The 15,309-nt window shown below is 36.0% G+C and overlaps 1 long non-coding RNA gene across 1 annotated transcript in view; it reads right to left on the reverse strand.

Moving 5' to 3' along the window:
* Nucleotides 1–247, reverse strand: part of LOC126505669 (uncharacterized) — a 2,889-nt gene extending 2,642 nt beyond the window's left edge. The window contains exon 1 of the long non-coding RNA XR_007592954.1: nucleotides 77–247. This is a non-coding gene — a long non-coding RNA (uncharacterized lncRNA). The remainder of the gene's footprint in view (nucleotides 1–76) is intronic.
* Nucleotides 248–15,309: the final 15,062 nt, after the last annotated feature.

The raw sequence follows: 15,309 nt of genomic DNA on the forward strand, positions 1-15,309 counted from the left end.
TCTCTTCTCTGTCTTTCTTTCTCCCCCTTCCTTAATAAATACTTATGGCTATTTCCTGTGTTTACGTGTCTGTTACCTGCCGCCACTGTGGGCCAAGGAAGCGTGCCCTCCTGTAGCCGCCCTCATGGCGGGCTCCCTCCGCCAGCCGCCCGGGGATCCTTTGTAGCCGCTTTCCCATGGCGGGCACCGCCAGCCCGCCCGGGAACCGTTTGTAGCCGCTCTCTAATCGTTTTTTAAGAATAACAATATGTATGAGCACTGTGTGTGTTTGTATGTGTGTATATTGTTATGTGTGTATTCACATAAGTGGGTATACCTAGGGTTTCAGGTATGGATGAAGAACAGAGGTCAAGTTTGGGTTCTTTCTTTAGTGATGTGGGAGGTAATGTGTACTGTGAATATGTTTTATTGTCATTGGTTAATGAATAAAGAATCTGCCTTGGCCTGTGATAGGGTAGAGTATAGCTAGATAGGATATGGAAACTAAAATGAATGCTGAGAGATAGAAGGTGGGGTTTAGAGAAGACATGTAGCCCCATCGGAGACAGATGACAGATGGCGCAACTTTACTCGGTAAGCCACAGTCCTGTGGAGATATAAAGATTAATGGAGATGGGTTAATTTAAGATGTGAGTTGGCAAGAAATACCCTTAAGCTATTGGCCAAGCAATATTGCCAATAATATCGTTTCTGTGTGACTTTTCAGGGCTGAGCAGTCAAGAACAAACAAGTAGCCTCCTACAACACTTCAGGAACTGTCCATCTTGTCTTCTGAGACAGAGCTTCTTTCTAAGACCTGAGGTTTACCAATTCTGCTAGGACAGCTGCAGTCTAAACCTCAGCAATCCTCCTGTCTCTGCATCCCAGAACAGGGACTACAGGACCACCATGCCTTTCTTTGTTTATGATTGCTAGGGATCAAACTCAGGTCCTCATTCTGATAGAGCATGCACCAGAGATAATTTCCACTCTCCATTAGCTCTTTTTATGTGTCCTTTAGTATATCTAAAATGTACCAGTCCCTGGCATCTTTCCTCACTATAATGAAACTTCCTGGAGGGAGAAAAGATGTCATATTCTGCCTCACATCCCCAGTCTGTAGTCTAGCAGCTAACGTGAAAACATCCAGCGAGAGGCCGAATGAATATCCACAATTACAAGGACTAAGAATTCAACATGCATCATGCACCAAGCTGGTTCAGATACTCTGTCACTTCCGACTTCATCTTTGCATGAATCCTGGGTGGAAATGACATACGAGAACAGAAGACTGGAATGTAGATATACATGCTTACAGCACAATACTGTCAAATTTAATCTTAACTTTGAAAGTTTGATTCCAAAACCCTAAGTGTTACCCTTGTGATCAAAGTAGGAAGCTCTGGGGTTATAGATAAGGATTAGAAAGTGAGTGAACTGGGAAATGGCGAATGAAGAGCAATTGACCTTGTTTTCATAGCAGAAGAGTAATTCTTCTAATCCATACCTGGGTCAAAGTTGCCTAAGAAGAAACAAACGAACATTTGTAGACAAGATGCCCTGTTATCTGCATTTTTGTAGTGGCTAAATATTGGAAGATTGAATATAAAATATGCGGATACTGAAAGTAAAATTCAATGTGATAAATTACTTACTAATTTAAATATTTAAATGTGCATTTGTCGAGAGTATTTTCACCATGTAGTACTTTATGGGGAATAAACAGCTAGACAAAAATAGCTTTTTAATTCTAAGGCATTTATTCATTATGCCAATATACCAGTTTCGCGTTATAAAATAATTTAGAGTCAGTATTGAATATACCATTGAAATTTCCCCAATTACTATCTGATAATTAATTTATGATATATGCACATTACATTATTCTTCATTAAGTTTTTCCTAATGATGGCCATCACTCACTCCTCTTCCAGTCAATGTGGCAAAACTCCTTTTCTTTGACATTGAATACACAATCTCTGAGATAACGAGTGGTTGAGAAAGACGTTCACATATGCCTTAACTTCTCAGGTCTAGAGAGCATTACAGAAATAATTATACTATGTGACATAAGTAATAGACAAGAAAAACAAGAATACTAAGAGCTATTGGGGCAATACTATAAGATTCCATCTTCAGTGGCTTTGTACAGTTTTCATACTTACATATATTGAATTTTCTTAAAATACAAAGACTTAATTACATGAGAAATTCAAGTTACTATTGAAAACTCATCAGGTACGTGTGTGGGAAGGGGTGTTCATCTGTGTATGTGGATAGGTACCAGGAATTGATGTCAGATTTCTTAATCACTCTCCACCATAGTTGTTTTTTTTTTTTTTTTTTTTTTTAAGACAGGATGTCTCTCTGATCTCAGAGCTCACTGTTTGGCTAGAAGAGCTGGCCTGATGCATCAGGGATCTGCCTGGCTCCTCCCCGACAGGGTGGGATTTACAGACCTGTGTTACCTGGCTGTTGTTGCTCCTGTTGATATCATCATCATTACTTCTGTTGCTACTGCATGGATGCTGGGGATCTAAACTTAAGTCTTAATAACTTCACAGCAAACAATTTACAAGACCCTTGATCTAGGAAAATTTGTTCCGCCCTAACAGGCAATCCTATTTGAAAATATTTTAAATGTCTTGTGAGAAATATGTTTATGAAGTGAAAGTGCTTTACTTTGACACTGCACTTACAGAAGAGTACTGCTTTTTACTATAATGAACCTTTTTCTTCTGTAAAAATAAAGTTTGCTATAATCTACATTGGTCCATTTGTAAGTGATTGTCTCCTCCAAATTTTCTCGGCTTGCATCCGCTGTAAGTAAACTCTGGGGCAAAATCTCTGAGAGCGTTCTTCCATCAAAAAATGGTGCTGGTACCACCCGGTTAACTATGACTGGGTTTTTGCAAATTCTTGGTTCCTAAGCATTAAAAGGATTTGGAAGCTTTATCATTCACTAAGCACTTATATATGTAAAATGTTAAATCGGTTGTCTCTCTAAAATTAATCTCATTTAATACGAAGTATAAATGATCTAGGTTAGAAACCTTGTTACAGTTCCCTTTCAATAAGTAATACTCAGTGCTAATTAATGTATTTGGTACTTAGTAAATATTTATCAAGATTAACAATTTGACCATGAACTGATTTAACCATACTGAACTTAAAATTTTCCTAATTGGGATCAAACTTAATAAGATCGAAGCATTGCATTATTTGCAATATACAATTAATTCAAATCATTAAAAGAATGATGTTCAATTTTCTTCTCACTTTAAATTCAAACAATTTTTCTTTTTTGTAGTTGCTCATTTTGCTGATTAGGAAGGCAAAGTAAGAAAGCAAATACGGATATGATTAAAACTTGAATTTCACTTCCACTTATCTACATGTGACCACAAAATATTTACTATCCCCCACCACACACACACTGTATTCATTGGAGATGTTTCTGGCTACAGTATACAGTAATTTGGAATTTTCAGACAGACACATGCACGAATTTGAATTTAACAAAAAAAAAATTACTGAAATTTATCTGAATACCGTCTGGCTAGCTATAACTGTAGAAGATTTGTGAATATATGCAAACATACTTGAAAATAAAATACCATTTTATCAACACATGGATGTCTATTATGCATAGTAGTCTCTGTCTTTCCTATTAACTGAAATACAAAATCAGAGAGTAGGAGACAGTGCTCCATGCCCAAGTCTTTATTACACGCTTTATATATGCTTATAATCTATTTATGCTGAGTAATTGTTCTAAGAATGAGTTTGCATTTTAAAGCTAATGGTGAAAATTATTTGGCACAGGAAGTTTTCTTGGAACTAAACTTTAGAAAACTAATAATTAGTTCATACAATTCATATAATTAGCTTATATACAGATATGTAGTTATGAACATGTAAACACATGAATGGAATTTAAGTTCAAGGGATATTTGTATGCTACAACTGATGTGTTTGTGTACACTGTTTTTTTTTTTTTTTTGCTTTTTGTTTTTCATGACTGTTTCTCTGTGTAGCTCTGGCTCTCTTGCAATTCACTCTTTCACTCTGTAAACCAAACTGGCCTCAAACTCACTGAGGTCTCCCTGCCTCTGCCTCCAGAGCTCTGGGTTAAAGACATGCACCTCCACCACCTAATATTCTTGATATTCAAAACAAAAACAAATGAAATGAAAGCCTTGCGCTCGCCTCTCTGGGTAGAGAGTTCGGCGCTTACTTAGCTCATGCTTTTACTTCACAGATATAGAAACTGACATTTCAACAGTTTGTCTGACGTGTTTGTTACTGACCTATAAATTTATTTATGAATTCCATTTCCAGTAAGTGAGGATTCTTGCTGGTGATTCCTTAAATAGAAGTGTCATTTACAGCATGCTTTTCACTGAAACCACTGTCCTCTGGCTGCCTGGCAAGTGTTTTCCAGCATCCCCAGGTTTCTCAGATGCTAAGCCTTCTGCTGTGTTTGCTTTGTTCCTGTGCCCACTCCTCAAAGGCTTGCTCCAGTGCAACTCCTTCTTAATGATGTCTTCTTTGGTCATCCCAGCTGGAAGTGATCTCTGCCTCCTCTGATCCACTAGAGCAATTATCACATTCTGCCTTGTAATTCAATATGGCTTAGTAGAAACGCATGTGTGGATGGGTGCTGGGGTTCAGCTGAAGGGGGCCCAATTTTTGGCTTTGCTCCTCTTAAGTAAAAAGACTTGGACATGTCAGTCAGCTTCCCTGAGTCAGAGCTAAGGATTAATCAGACAATCTTAATGAAATTTATGTTTGATCTTCCAGCAATATGGTAACTGATTATGTTAACTAGATAGATAAATTTTGAATAAATATGTCATTCAACTACTAAATCTGTGTTAAAAATCTTCAATATACCGACCCTTGAACTAAACTTTTCTTAAATTTGAAGGACACATACTCATTTATATACTTATATTTTCTACCTTTCGAGCATTTGTATGCTTCAAACAAGAATCACGGGTGTTATTCTGCTGTATTTTATATTCCATAGTACTGTCATAGTACCAAATACAATTGCACAAATCAAACTGAATTTTAGTCTTATTGACAATGTTAAAATACTGATTAATAACTAAGCATCAATAAAGTCTCTTTATAATGGTTAATCCATATAAAAAAGGGATTGCCTTCTAGAAAAAATAAATTTCTATTTTTCCATCAAGAAATATCCATTTGATTCATTATTATGCTGTGTATGAGTCTGTATTAAATGAGATCAAGCATTTATTGAAATATTTATAATCTCAATATAAATATGTCTGAAACCGCTGCAAAATATTGCTTAACCAACAGGAGGAAAAGTGATTTCCACTAATTTCCACTATGAAGGACATTTTGTGCTTTTTCTTTTTCTTGGCTCAGTAATCATAACCCTGCAATACCAAGAGCCATCTAATAACTATGGATGAATTACAAATGTCTGCCGCAGCATGGGCTAGGGCTATGCATATGTAAATGCTGCTACACTCAAGCCTGTGACTGTAAAGTAGAACAGTCAACAGAGGCAGAGCCATGCTTATTCTGGGTTTTATTTTCTAAAGGGTTAACGCTGAAAGAATCCTTTGTTTTGTGACAAGTGTAAGTGAGGACCCTCAAAACTCCGATTTATCATTGCTCCTCCCCTCCCCCTTTCTTTCCTGGTGATATTTTTTTAAGTGCTTATGATTACCACTAGATAAGAAGACATTTGAGGCTAAGAGCTGTGGAAGTTCGAGGTGGGAGGGAGCAGGCTATTTTGAATCTTCTGACAGTGAGGTTCCCTTCACTAAGGAGCTCTCTGTGGGTTTCTGGCATTGTAAGTGTTTTGTCTGCTTGCAAGTGAGCAGCTGATGGATGGGAAAAGTGTTCATTGATTTGCAGTGCCCGCACTGCAGCCAACCAGCACGAGAATGAGGAGGCACCATCATGAATCTCTCAACTATGCATATTTATATGCAGCTGCTGAACTTCTAAACCTCTCGTGAATACAAAGTACTTGTGTGGCCACCAGTTCACACAATGCCATCCTGCTGCAAGCTCTGATTTAACTACTGTACGGAAGAATAGATTTGGGAGGGGAGCTCGGTGGGATATAGAAAGGAGAGGTAAGCGTGGAGGGTGAAAACCACCGTTGCACAATTCCTTCTTCTTACATCGTCAAGGAAATGAAATGACTGTGGGAACAAGCAGAGTCCATTCTAATAAATGCTTTCCTTGCCTGAATCTCAAGTTCCAAAATTGATTAATGGAAACAAAATCCTGTTAAAGATGGGTGTTTTCTGTGAGCAGAGCTTTGGGACTACATGATAATGATGTGGTTAAAATGTGCTGGCACCATTGAAATCATCAGCGTGGAGAGCTGTGTGCCTGAGAAAGTCCCTCCCCTGAGTCAATCGCAGCTTCAGGAGAAAGAAACAGATGAAATGGTATAATGGAAAGGAGGGGTAAAGAATTGTTAATTTCATTGGGAAAAAATTAAGTAAGAGTGCCATACAGGAGGCTGTTAAGAAAACAGATTTCACAATGGGAAAGGGGTAGGAGGGGTGGAAATGAGGCAGCAAAGATACAGGATGAGACTGGAGAGCTGAAAATCCAGAAGATGCGAAGAATGACCGTAAGTAGGAGAGTAAAATCGGGAAGGAAGGAAAGAAAAAGAGAAGAAGAAAGAAAGAAAAGAAAAGGAAGGAAGGAAAGAAGGAAGGAAGAAACAGGCAAAAATGTCATCAGGGCAGGATATATCTCTTTCACAAAACATATTCTTTACTTGAAACAGATGTATTTTATATGGTGTAAATTAATAATGACCACAAAAATGACTAAATTTGATCAGAGTGCAGTTTGCAAGCAGAATAAATCTGTAAATTTGGAGACATTTATACCAGATGATTACATCATATTTTGTAAGTATTTAAAACACATAATTAAAGATAATAGAACAAGTGGGAAAAGGTTTGTGAAATCATATTGGATAATCATTTATTGCGACATTGTTTTCATTCAGAAAGTTCTGAAGTCACAACTCAGGTAAATGCTGTCAATCACAATAGTTTCACAGGTCCTCCAAGGAAAGGTCATTTTATTATAAGACTTGGCATTGGCTCCACCTGACATTGTATCAAAGAAACATTAAACAAAAAGTAAAATTTAATATCTAGGTAGAGTTTGATTCCTTTAGCAAAACCAAGCCTTTTCTGTTTTCATGTGGACTCATAGCATTCATTGAGATCAAATTGCAGCTGCTCTTTTGACCAGAATATGAAATAGCCTTCTCCCAAGGATTTAATGTCCTCTGGAACACAAAAGCACACAAATACATGCACAAGCACACACTTGAGTGCTCTCTCTCTCTCATGCACACACACACACATATTCACACACACACGACACTACACATACACATGCACACAAAAGCCTACTCTACTGTAATGTTAGACTCTGGCCTAGGAATGTTCTCCCCCTAGTGGTGAGTTAGCATTAAAATGCCTTCAACAATGGAAACCTAATTTCTCTCTTTTTTCCTTCCTGGAATTGCTAATTTAACATATAAAACGTAATGTGGCCTTTTCTCTTTGAAAAAAAATAGGAAAGAAATATCCTTTAGTCCTAACATGATTTTTTTCCTGTTTTTAAGTTTAAAATAATTATAACCTTTCATACAGTTATGTAAGAATTAAAACCCACCAACGTCCATTTACACCTTGCTACAAGGAAGTTTCTGAGTTTATATAAAGACATGCTAACTTGTTATGCTTTAATCAGCTATGTTTCAACTTTTACTTTCCTTGTATTTGTGAATTATTTCCATAGACAGACTAAACTGAATGCTAAGGGCATCAAAGGCTGTCAGGGACTAGAATCCATGCAGAATGGGATCCTCACAGCTATTCCTATTCACTTACAGGCCTAACCAGAACATCCTTCCATCATCCTGATGAAATACCTAAAATCCCGATTGCGTGTGCCCTCATCTTAGACAGCAGGAAAGAAAGGAATTTTGATTGTTATGGTTTATCACAGCAGCCGATGATCACTTATGAGTGAAAGATCCAGTAGCTTACTTAGATGATGATCTGAGATGAAGCCTCCTCTGGGAAATTACTTATAAAAATTCTGATTGTTATTTGCTTCTTAAAAAAATGTAGCCAACATGAAATCTAGATGAATGTTTAGATATCTAACATTATTGAACATGATGGTACATGAAGGCTTTCAATGTTTTTAATTATTAGGCGAGGCTGATGGAGGAATCTGATTTTAGACTATCTGGCTAGAATTTGAAGGTAAAAGAGTAATGATGAAAACATGGTGAGAAATCGTTCTGGGTAATTCAACATGCAAGCAACTATTAATATCCTTTCTACAGTTGCTTGGCACTAGGCAAGCTGCAATATTTCTGAACCAAAGCTTCTTTACATATCAAAATGCACCAGGCAGGATCTAGTTCACTTCCATTCCCCAAATAGAAGCTCGGCAATGCTCCCTCATTTTCACTTCACTGGGACCTTCCGAAAATCTGAGAAAGACCACAAACATAATCCCCATTAAAATTTTCATAACCCACAATGATTTACATATAATTTTAGCATTTCACAAATTGCTTGAAAGTTGTTCATTGACTTTTTATGGGATTAAAAAAAAATTCCTGGTCTACAAGAGCTAGTTCCAGGACAGGAACCAAAAGCTACGGAGAAACCCTGTCTTGAAAATCCAAAAAAAAAAAAAAAAGCCCCCCAAAAAAACCAAAAAACACATAAAGTTTTGGACAACCACATCTACTTATTTGTTTATATCCATCAGCAGACATAATTTATTTTACTAAGTTTCAATCAAGGTAAGAGACACAAAGCTGGTAACACTCAAAGGTCATGTGGATATGTAGGTGTCTTCTTAAACATATTTTCAAAAGAAGGTTCTGTGCTAGGTACTTTAACATTATACTTTATTAATAATTATTTAAGTTAATTTTTAAAAAAGTAGAAGCCAAGACCACAACAACATATACTGAAGTCAATGGATCCTGCTTTCCCTCAGTTCCTCTAGATTGGAAAAACACATTGGAGATAATGTCACATGAGTGGAAAATAATAGGAAGTGGCAGCTTCACTGACATTTAGATAAGATCTTTTGTTTAGGTTAAAGTAATATACTTAGATGATAATTCTACCCTTGTGTAACTATTCTATGTGTTACATATGACATCATCTGTCAAGGTGTATTTATAGCAATAACATTGTAACTTTCATCAGACACAGTCTAATTCATTTCACAAGTGAGAAAATACCAAATAGAAACCAAACCCTTACAAAGTGTTCACAGTTGCAGTGTGGTTATTTATAACAAGGTTGTAAGGATGTCTCTCAAGTAGAGTCTACCTTCCTTGTGTTGAAAGACCAAAGAGCTGCCACTCCCGATGTTATTTTGGTTTTATTGTGTGTATGTTTCCTTCCTCCTCTAACCTGGTATGGATATGTCTTGTGCATGTGTTGGGTGGGAGGCGTTACTGGGAAACAAACCAGAACCTTGTGCATTCCAGGCAAAGGATATAATACTGAGCGACACCTCCTTCTCCGTTTTGTATCCTATGATTCCATTGCATGATTGAAGCAGATTTTCAATGATTTAGCTTAGCAAATAAAGTTGGAAAGATTGTTGGAAATGAACATGAATAATGGAGAAGTCTTAATCTTGGACAAGTTACCTAGTTTGTAGAAAGATTTCTACATGTGAAAATTATCTAAGAGTAAGATGTGTTTTTAAATTCCATGGGGTCCATTGTAAACATGAAATATATGTGGTGCTTGCTGCGTCACTGTTCTCAGAAGTGTCACTGTCACAGCATCACTCAGGGATGCATCCAGCAAGGGGTAGACTCACCAAATCTTTCCCTTTGCATCATAGGATAACAAAAAACAAAACAAAACAGTTAAAAAATGAACAGTAAACTATCCTTCTTGCACAGCCTGCTTAGTGAGAACTAATACTTTCATTAACAAATTAACGAAAAGAATGATTCAAAATAATTTAAAATGCTATGCTTAGTTTCAAAGTTGCTTAACCCTACATTTAATGTTTTCTTGCTTGAATTGTTTATTTACAAAAAAAAAATAAGAAGGATGAAAGTAACTATTAATAGGTCAGTACAAATCAAAAAATAAGAACCTTGAAGAAAAGACTCTCTAAGAATATTGTATAATAATATTATAACCACAGTGTACCTAGTTTCTTTAAGATGGGATTTGATATCAGTGACCTTGACACAACGAATATTTGGATAAATTGTTGTTTACAAATTGAACCTAGAGTGCTTCTATTTTGTGCATTGTGACATACCTGAAATTTTGAAGTTGTACATGTCACTGTAAAGCATCTATTGAAACAAAAATTATGTACTTTAGTTAATATTAAGTGAAATAATTTTCTTAATATTCCTTTAGTCTTAATCATGACAAGAACTGTAACAAAAAAGTGATAAGACACCATATGATTTTCAAAAACAGAAATAAATCATAACTTTTCCTTTGCTAAATATCAATATTTCTCATGCAATACTTTTTTTCTGTAGTTCATTTGCTGAGGCAAAGTGGAAACTGACATAATATGATTTTTTTTCTACCAATGAATTAAGTTACTTTCATTGCATAAAAACAATTTTGCTGATAATTTTTCTACAGAATTGCCTCAGAATATCCAGAATATTCATGGAGGTTCGGGAGAGAGAAAAATTACAGAAAGACATAAAATGACTCACTGATAAACTCCAACTGTGCCCAGCTTAAGGGCAATAGTAATTTGGTCATTTTTCAAGTTCCTTTAATTCTCCTGACTTTTGCTTCACCAACAATAGCATGCAGTGATAATTTTAAAATTGGAAATAGATTGGCTCTATATGTTTGTACATATTATTCAGGGAAGTAAGGGCACTATTTTAAATTGAAATTGGAAATTAGTTTTTCAGGGATAACTCTGTCTAAGAAATTAAGATGAATTTGAACTTTTTTTTCTGGTCTCTCATCATCTCAGATCCACACTGATGGCCTGAGGCAGAACATTTCCCAACACTATCTCCCCTCAGCACTGAGAAAATAAGACAAATACTTGAAGGCTCCCTTCACAGCTACGCCAGAATAATTTTAAAGAAATGCATGCCAATATGCCATGTACAGACACATAGAATCAATTTTAAAGGACATATGAATAACCTCTGAATTACTAGACTGCATCTAGTTCACAATTGGGGATGATAAATAATTCACTTCACGCTGTCACAAAGAAAATACCAGCCAAAACCAGGCAAAGCCTGAAGTCACCTGTCCCCTCCCTTTGTGCTTTTTGGAGAATTACTGGAACAGGCTCTTTTCCTTTGTTTACTTAATAGATATGCCTTTACTATCGATTTTATAACCTGGTTCAGTTGAAACTGAGCTGGGGGCATTAGAAAAAAATAAATAAAACCCAGAACAAGAATATCAGAATATTGTTCAAACCTGCGACTATGGTGTGATATTAATACGTTCAAATTCTAGAATCCTTCAAACTACCAATGGTTTTTTTTTTCTATCTGGTAGTCTTCTTGTTTGAAGAAAACTAAAAAGTGATGCTCTTTTTCAGATGGTTTTCCAAGTAGTTCATTTTTTCATGTTCTTTGTATTTTTCTAGTCATGAGTAAACATTCTGATATGTTATGCTACAAAGTATTTTTAACATATTATGGAAAAGGTGGTTAAATAATCCCATCCTCAGTTCTACGTTTTCAGTGTTACTTCAAGTTTCTTTTTCTTTTGATTTCTCTTGTCTGAGATATGAGAAGATTTAAAGAATCACTGTCTACTTTTATTGTCCACCTAAGTATACTTTACATGATTTGGCTCAACGTCCCAACCTGAAGTCAAAAATACCAAAATCCAGCAAGAAGATACACACACAGACACACACACACACACACACACTCACACACACACACACACACAAAGCTCCGAAATAGTTTTAAGTGGTTGTTAATGACAAAATGGGGAGAAATTAGACATTGTTTAAAAGTGTGTGTGTGTGTGTGTATGTGTGTGTGTATACCCGTGCATGCATATGGGTGGGTGTGCATATGGAAACCACAATGTATAACCAGTATCCTTCCCAGTAGCTCTGTATCTTATTTTCAGAGGTATGCTCTCTTATTGAACCTGGAACTCAGAAATTCATCTAGACTGGTTAGTGAAGTGCAGGAATTGCAAACCTTATTAAACCAAACTAAACCCTGTAGAGTTACTGACTTGTGGTATAGTACAGTGCTTTAAAAGGTAATGAGGATCTAAACACAGGCTTGAGTAGCAAGTATTTTCCTAACTGAGCTAGCTCTTTAGCTTCTGGCTAACATTTTTATATAACAATGTTATATTTGTTATAGTAACAGAATCATAGAAAAATATATCAAAGCAACATTCATGACAGACATAAAAATACATAAGCATAAAACAAAAGGAATGACAACCTCTACACTAAACATGAAAAAGAATAATTAAAAACTTGAAGATATAAAAATGGTGAAAATCTTTTATTTATTTATTTATTTAAAGATTTCTGTCTCTTCCCCACTGCCACCTCCCCTTTCCCTCCTCCTCCCCTGAAAATCTTATGTGTTTATAATAGAAAGTATTGCAAAATGTCTGCACTACGTGATGAGATTGGAAGATTCATTGCAACCATAGCGAAACACCAACATTCATAAAAATAGATAAATCAGGTTCTAGTATTTATATGTAAGCACAAAAGAAATCAAAGAGTCAGAACAATCTGGAGCAAAGAAGCCAGATCTGAGGTATCACCTTGCCCTCAGGACATGTTACTCTTGTAACCTACACATCATGGTAGTAATAAAAAGCAACAGACAGATGGAACAGGCTAGAACTATTGGCAATAAATCCATACATCAGTCAGCTTATTCTCAAAGACACTAAAAACATGTACATTAAGATGAAGCTCTTCAATAAATGATGATGGGAAAGCTAAACATATGGATATGCATGAACATATACACACAGGAATGAAATTTTACCTCTATCTCTTACAACATAAAAAGACAATTCAAAATGAATAATGTCTTCAAGAAACTAAATCTCAGAGTGTGCGTGTGAACACGTGTGTATGTGTGTCCTTATGATCTGTGTCTGTATGTGTGAATGCTCCACCACAAGACACCAGATGACAACTTGTAGGAGTCTGTCCTCTCCTTCCAACAAAGAGGTCTTGGGGATTGAACACAAAGTCATCCAACTTAGTGGCAAGTGATTTTATCCAATACATAAATAACACTTTCGTTGTGAAACCTTCCCCACCAAACACAAACAATAAAAGCAAAAGTAGACACGTAGTTGATGGAGGAGGGTCATCTGTCTATGTGTTACTTTCATTGGTTAATAAAGAAACTGCCTTGGCCCTTTGATAGGACAGACAATTAGGTAGGTGGAGTAAACAAAACAAACTGCTGGGAAGAAGGGCAGTGAGAGAGATACAATGGAGCCAGCCACCAGGTCAGACATACTGAATCTTTCCTGGTAAGCCACCACTTCATGGTGCTACACAGATTATTAGAAATGGGTTAATCAAGATGTAAGAGTTAGCCAATAAGAGGCTTGAACTAACGGGCCAGGCAGTGTTTAAAAGAATACAATTTGTGTGTTGTTATTTTGGGTATAAAGCTAGCTGGTGGCCGGGAGCCAGGTGGTGGGAAGCGGCCCGCAGCTCCTTCTACACCTAGCTCTATTAGAAACTAAGAGGCTTCTCCATAGCAAATGAAGCAACATAACTAAGAAGCAATTATCAGAGTAAAAGAGTATATGCTAAATAATTACTGTCCATATATATATACATATATATATATATATATATATATGTATATATATATATATATATATGAAAAATTGAAAAGCTAAAGTAAGAGTATATAATCCAGTTTAAATAGACAAATGATAGGATGATAGAAAAGGCACTTTAAAAAGAATACACAATGATGACCAACATGTATGAAGATCTCAAATTCATGTGCGATCCATTTGTGAAAAGCAAATAAGAACTCTAATGAATTCCACCTCACCAGTTGGGATGGCTATTACTAAAAATACAAGAGAGCCATAAATGCAGAGGAAAGAGAACTCATACAGTGTTTGTTGAGATGCATTAGTGTAACCTTTATGATCCTGGCAAAGTAAAGGCTATAATGAAATACGAAATATCTGCAACTTTTCATATGAAATTAAATCATCATATTGAAGAGATGCTCACATGCCTACATTTATCACAGCACTATTCACAAGAGTCAAACTAGTTCTCCATCAGTGAAAAATGTCAAAATACATTATTGCATATATACACATACATACATAAATATATGTATCTATATACATATATATGTGAAGATCATAAGTCCATAAAAACAATATAATTCTGCCATTTATGATGAAAATGGATAGAAATAGATAAGTCAATTAATATATATTTAGAAATATAGATATTAAATATTCTAATTCAAGTGTGAAAGTCAGAATAAGTTGAACTCAACATAGAAGAGAAAGAGTTATTATGAGAAGCTAAGAGAAGGATGAGACTGAGAGAGGTAGTATAACAGCTAGTGTCATACATTTATTTGGTGTAATAACTTCCAATATTTAATAGCACAATGGAATGGATACACCTCACCATAGCCCATTATGTGCTTTATGAGGCTCTAGAAGAACAAATCAGAATGGCTTAACACATGAATAAAAAATGAGATAGACATTAATTATTCTGAATTTATGAGAATTTAGTGTATGTATTAAGATAACATGTTGTATTTTACATACCAATTATGTGTTAACTAAAACAAAGGCATCTTTGGGCAGAGTCTCTTGAAAATCTCTTATACTGTATCAGCACGTCTTTAATGTAGTTTTAGAACTTCTATATCTATTACCATTACTCTGGTAAAGGGAAATGACAATAAAACGATTCCTACTGACATATTTCTATACCCATAGATCAGTGTCTTTTTCGTCTCTCATCAGACAAGCTTCTTGGAGTAGATGAGAAAAAGCACAGAGACTCACAACTGGACAATATGTGGAGAGTGAGAGACTTTAGGGTATTTGGTGCTAATTGGGTTGTCTTCATCACACCTCTCCCACTAAGGCTCAGGAATCTCTGTGAAGGAGGAGGCAGAAATATTATAAGAGCCAGAGGTGATAGACAACTCCAAGGAAACCAACTGCCAAACACAACAGGACTGCTGGCATATGAACTCACAGAGACTGTGGCAACATCGACAAGACTTGCACAGGTTCA

Source organism: Alexandromys fortis, unplaced genomic scaffold, assembly GCF_014885135.2.
Source record: "Alexandromys fortis isolate MF-2015 unplaced genomic scaffold, M_Fortis_MF-2015_v1.1 scaffold_4, whole genome shotgun sequence".
Classification (NCBI taxonomy): domain Eukaryota; kingdom Metazoa; phylum Chordata; class Mammalia; order Rodentia; family Cricetidae; genus Alexandromys; species Alexandromys fortis.